The sequence below is a fragment of the Hemiscyllium ocellatum genome, chromosome 29, assembly GCF_020745735.1.
Source record: "Hemiscyllium ocellatum isolate sHemOce1 chromosome 29, sHemOce1.pat.X.cur, whole genome shotgun sequence".
Taxonomy (NCBI): domain Eukaryota; kingdom Metazoa; phylum Chordata; class Chondrichthyes; order Orectolobiformes; family Hemiscylliidae; genus Hemiscyllium; species Hemiscyllium ocellatum.
The window spans coordinates 21,507,564-21,513,563 of record NC_083429.1 but is presented as its reverse complement, the minus strand read 5'-3'; positions in this window follow the sequence as shown (position 1 = coordinate 21,513,563).

The following is a 6,000-nucleotide window of genomic DNA, read 5'->3' as shown; positions in this document are numbered from 1 at the left end:
ATCAGGAACAACAGGGTGTGACTGCAAGCGAGGCAGGTAGGGGGATTCTGAGTTCAGGAGTGCAGGAACCTCAGCCCTTGACCTTGTCCAACAGGTATGAGAGGCTCTCTGCCTTTATTCCTGATGAAGGGCTTTTGCCCGAAATGTCGATTTTACTGCTCCTCGGATGCTGCCAGAACTGCTGTGCTCTTCCAGCACCACTAATCCAGAAACAGGTGAGATTCTTGCTCTCTGTACAGATGAGGGAAAGGGCTGATACATTTTAAAAGGAAGATGAGCCAGCTGACCACAGCACCATGGTGCAGAAGGCCATTCAAGAGGGCAAAGCAAAAACACTAGTTGTTATAGGGGATTCTATAATTAGGGGATAGATAGTATCCTTTGCAAGCTGGATCGGGAGTCCCACATGATGTGTTGCCTGCCCAGTGCCAGGGTACAGGACATTTCCGACTGGCTTGAAAGGATATTGGAACAGGAAGGGGAGGATCCGGTCATTGTGGTCCACGTTGGGACTCTCAGCATAGACAAGGCTAGGGTGAAGGACCTGTTTGGGGAGTATCAAGCACTAGGAAGGAAATTTAAGTACAGGTCCTCAAGAGTCATAATCTCCGGATTACTGTCCGAGCCACATGCTAATTGGCATTGGGATAAGAAATTAAGGAAGTAAACACGTGGCTAAGGGATTGTTGTAGGAGAGAGGCATTCCATTTCGTGGGACATTGGCATCAGTTTTGGAACCGGGGCGATCTGTACTGTTGGGACGGTCTCCACCTGAACCGATCTGGAACCAGTGTTCTGTGGTGCAGGGGTGGGGTGAAGGTAGCTGAGGATATGATAGGTAAATTAAGGTAGGGGTGAAGGTGATTGATCCACCTTCTCTGACCTGAGAGGTGGGAACGAAGATGGACAGGTCAAGAGGGCAGTGCTGAGTTGGAGGGTTGGATCTGGGATCAGGTGTAGGGAAGAGAAGTGAGGAAACTGGTAAAATCCACATTAATCCTGTGGGGTTGGAGGGTCCTACGGTGGAAGATGAGGCATTCTTCCTCCAGGCACAGGTGGTAAGGGTCTGTGTCCTTGGTGGAGTGGGAGGGGGAGTTAGTGTTCAACCACAGGGTGGCGGGGTTATTTTGAGTGTCTCCCAGACATGTTCTCGGAAGCATTCCGCAGGTCGGCGTCATGCCTCCCCAATGTAGAGAGATCACATCAGGAGCAATGGATCCAGTTGGTGATGTGTGTCGAAGTGGAGGTAAATCTCTGACGTATGTGGAAGGCTGCTTTGGGACCATGGATAGAGGTAAGGCGTGAGGGGTGGGCGCAGGTGTCGCAATTCTTGCGGTGGCAGGTCAAGGTGCCGGGAGGGGAGGGTGGGGGTTTGTTGGGAGATGTGGGCTTAACAAGGGAGTCGCAGAGGGAATGGTCTTTGTGGAAAGCAGATAGGGGTGGAGAGGGAAATATATCCCCGGTGGTGAGGTCTGTTTGCAGCTAGCAGAAATGGCGGCAGGTAATGCAATGGATCAGGAGGTTGGTGAGGTGGAAGGTGCGGACTGGGGTGTTCTATCCTTGTGGGTGGAGGGGTGTGATTCGAGGTCGGAGGTGTGGGAAGTGGATGAGATGCATTGGAGGGCATCATTGACCATGTGGGAGGGGAAATTGCAGTCTTTGAAGAAGGAGGCCATCAGGTGTATTCTGTGGTAGAATTGGCCCTCCTAGGAGCAGATAGTCATAGAGATGTACAGCACGGAAACAGATCCTTCAGTCCAACTCGTCTGTTCTGACCAGATATCCCAACCCAGTCGAGTCCCACCTGCCTGTGCCAGAGGCGGAGGAATTGGAAGTAAGGGTTAGCATTTTTACAGAAGGCAGGGTGGGAGGAGGTGTAATCTAGGTAGCTGTGGGAGTCGGTGGGTTCTAGATGACTGTGTTAAGTTGGTCACCGTTAATGGAGATGGAGAGGTCCAGGAAGGGGAGGGAATTGTCTGAGATGGTCCTGGTGAACTTCAGGTTAGGGAGGTATGTGTTAGTGAAGTTGGTGATCAGCTCAACTTCCTCATGGGAGCATGAGGTGGCACCAATGCAGTCATTGATGTAGCAGAGGAAAGAGTGGGGATTGATGTCAGTCCATGTACCCAACCAAGAGGGCAGGCATAGCTGGGGCCCATGGCTACCCCTTTGGTCTGGAGAAGGTGGAAGGATTCATTGAAGAAATTGAGGGTGAGGACCAGTTCAGCCAAACGAATAGGTGTGTCAATGGAGGGGTACTGGTGGGGAAGACTGGAGAGGAAGAAACAGGGGGCTTGGAGGCCCTGGTCATGTCAGATCTCTGTATATAGGGACTGGATGGCCACGGAAACGAAAGTCACGGATGAGGCGGAGGGCATGGGTGGTGTCCTGAACATAGGTGGGGAGTTCCTGGACTAGGAGGATAGGACAGTGCCAAGGTATGTAGAGATGGGTTTGGTGGGGCAGGAGCAGGCCGAGACTATAGGTTGATTGGGGCAGTCATATCGGCACAGTATTTTTACTAACATTTACTAACTTAAAAGACAAAAGGACTAACACATCTTAATGCAAGCAAACCAGACAGAACTCTTAATCCCATCAGAAGTAGCAGTCAGCAATTAGCACGTTTCAACCCAGCTCCTGTCTCCCAGGACAGATGCCCTTCAAACCTTTGTGTTCTATAGATAAACTATGTCACACCATAGTAATGGAATTGTAATATGTGTGAGAGCTGTCTATAAAGGAGCTCTTATTAGAGCTATATTTCCAGATTCTATTGCTGCCTGGTACCTGTGCTATGATTCCTGAATAAAAGGCTTTTTTCTCCACTCACTGATGTTGGTTGTCATTTGAACACAATTCCACAGTGTCAAAAGATCATAGAAACAGAAATAGGTTCTTCAACCCATCGAGCTGAAAATGTGTTGCTGGAGAAGCGCAGCAGGTCAGGCAGCATCCAAGGAACAGGAGATTCGACGTTTCGGGCATAAGCCCTTCTTCAGGAAACAACCACTTCGACCCCCATCGAGTCTAGATTAGGTTTTTTTTAAGATTAGATTCCCTACAGTCTACTGTCTTTTAATGAGATCTTGGTTGACTTTGTAATCCTCAACTCCCTTTGCTCAGTTATCCCCACAATCCTTGATTACCTTTCAGATTAAACATCTGGCAATCAGAGACCCAGCCTCAACAACGCTTTGGTACAGAATTCCACAGAGTAACAACCCATGGAGAAGAAATGCCTCATCTGTCTTCAATGTGCAATACCTTACTTTGACATTATGCCTTTGGTTTAGGGTGTAGGTTTGCTCGCTGAGCTGTAGGTCTGATATCCAAACGCTTCATTACCTGGCTAGGTAACATCATCTGTGGCGACCTCCAAGTGAAGTGAAGCTGTTGTCTCCTGCTTTCTATTTATATGTTTGTACTGGATGGGGTTCCAAGGGTTTGTGGTGATGTCATTTCCTGTTAACTTTCTGAGGTGTTGATGGATGGTATCTGGATCTGTGTGTTTGTTTATGGCGTTGCGGTTGGAGTGCCAGGCCTCTAGGAATTCTCTGGCATGTCTTTGCTTAGCCTGTCCCAAGGTCGATGTGTTGTCCCAGTCGAAATGGTGGGTTTTTTTCCCTCCGTGTGTAGGGCTACAAGGGAGAGAGGGTCGTGTCTTTTTGTGGCTAGCTGGTGTTCGTGTATCCTAGTGGCTAACTTTCTTCTTGTTTGTCCTACGTAGTGTTTGTGGCAGTCCTTTGACCCTAAACTCTCCCATAAGGGGTAAAAAATATGCCACATTTACCTTGTCAAGTCATTTAAGTATCTTGTATGTTTCAATATGGTCACCTCTCATTTTTCTATATTTCAATGGGTACAGGCTCAATCTACTCAAGCTCTCCTCCTAAGACAGTCCCTTCAATACTTACTACCTACTGCAATCTGGCTAACCTTCTCTGGACTGCCTCCAATGTCATGTCTTTCCTAAGACAAGGGACCTAAACTGCTCACAATTGTGGGGCTGTGGTCTGCCTAGTACCTTGTACAGTTTTAGGTAAACCTCCCAATCTTGAGACTCCATTTTCTTTGAAATGAAGGACAGCATTCCATTTGCCTTCCTTATTACCCACTGAGAAAGTGAGGACTGCAGATGCTAAAGATCAAAGTTGAGAGTGTGGTGCTGGAAAAGCACAGTAGGTCGAGCAGGGGAATCCTGTTCCTTGGATGCTGCCTGACCTACTATGCTTTTCCAGCACCACGCTCTCACCCACTGAACTTGGATGCTAGATTTTTGTGATTCATGGACGAATATTCTCAAATCCCTTTGTTCTGTCACTTTCTACAATGTTTCTCCATAAATAGTCAGCTTTATTCTTCCTGCCAAGGTGCATAACCTCACACTTTCCGACGATATATTCCATCTGTCGCTCAACCTGTTGTCTTCGCTCTGTAGACTCTGTCATCTTCACCACTTGCCTTCCCACCTGTTATGTCATCCACAGACTTTGCTACAGTCTATTCACTTTCCTCATCCCATTCATTAACATACATTGTAAATAATTATGGCTTCAGCATTGATCCCTGTGGCACGCCAATAGTTACAAGTTGCCATTCTGAAAACGTCCCCCTTATTCCAACTGTGTCTGTCCTGTGAGTTAGCCAATCCTCTGACAATGCTGATATACTACCTCCAACACTATGGGCTGTTATCTTAAGCAGCCTAATGTGTGGGATCTTATTAAAAGCCTTCTGAAAATCCAAAGTTTCTCATTTATCTATATTGCTTACTACCTTCTCAAACATTCCCTTAAATTTGTCAAGCATGATTTCTCCTTGAAGCCATGCTGACACATGTCATCATATCATTCTTAATTGCTCTGCTATTACATCCTGGAACATTTTCTCAACAATAGACATTTAGCTAGCTGGCTTATAGTTTTTTGTCTCCTTTCCTTTTTAGATGTTATATTAGCAGTTTTCCAAACATCTGAAACTTTTCAAGAAACTAAGAATTTCTAAAAGATTGTGACCAGTACAACCACAAACTCAGTAGCTATTTCCTTTAATATCCTAGGCTGCGTCCCATTAGGTTCTGAAGATGTACTGGTCATTTGCTTTATTAGTTTTCCGGGCACGTTTTTCTCTAGTGATGGTTATTGTATTTATTTCCTCTCCTCTTTTTGCCCCTTGACTAAGTAATTTTGGGTTGCTGTTTGTATCTTCTCCAGTGAAGACTGATTTTGTATTTATTCAATTCCTCTACCATTTCCTGGCTCCTCATTATTTTCCCAGTCTTATTGTCTAAGAGGACTATGCTCACTTTGACTTCTCTCTTTTTATATATTTGAAGAAGCCCTATACCATCCGTCTTGATATTATTTTCAAGTTTACCCTCAGTTTATTTTGGTTGTCTTTCCTCACCTAAATATGTCTTTGCTATGAGCCATGAACTGTTTTCTAAATTGCCTACCATTGTACCTTAACCATCTTTGCTGCACAGCTCCTTCCCCAGTTCACCCTAAACAGCTATCTTGTTATTCTTTTACTGTTACCCATATTTAAATGTAGTTGTTTCCAACCCAAACTGCTGCTCCTCAAACTGAATGCTAAATTCCACCATGCTATGGTCACTGTGTCTGAGGGGATATTTACTTTGATGTTTATTAAAACAGGTTGATCACAGGTTGCATCCACAGCATAATGTGCTCAGAAACGGTCCCAAATACATTTTGAATTCTTCCTCATGGCTACCTCTACCAATCTAAGTATCTCAATTCTACATGAAGATTAAAGTCACTCAGGATTAATGTGCTGTTTTTCCTATATGTCTTCATTATCTCCTGATTTACTCGGTTTCACTGCATTGTGACTGTTGAGGGCCTATAGACTCCTACCAGTGTCATCTCTTTTTTTTTATTTTCTTCACCCATATGGATTTTGCATCTTTCGATTCAAGATCATTTCACCGATTCCAGCAATGCTACCCCAACTATCCTTTCCTTCCTGCTTGTT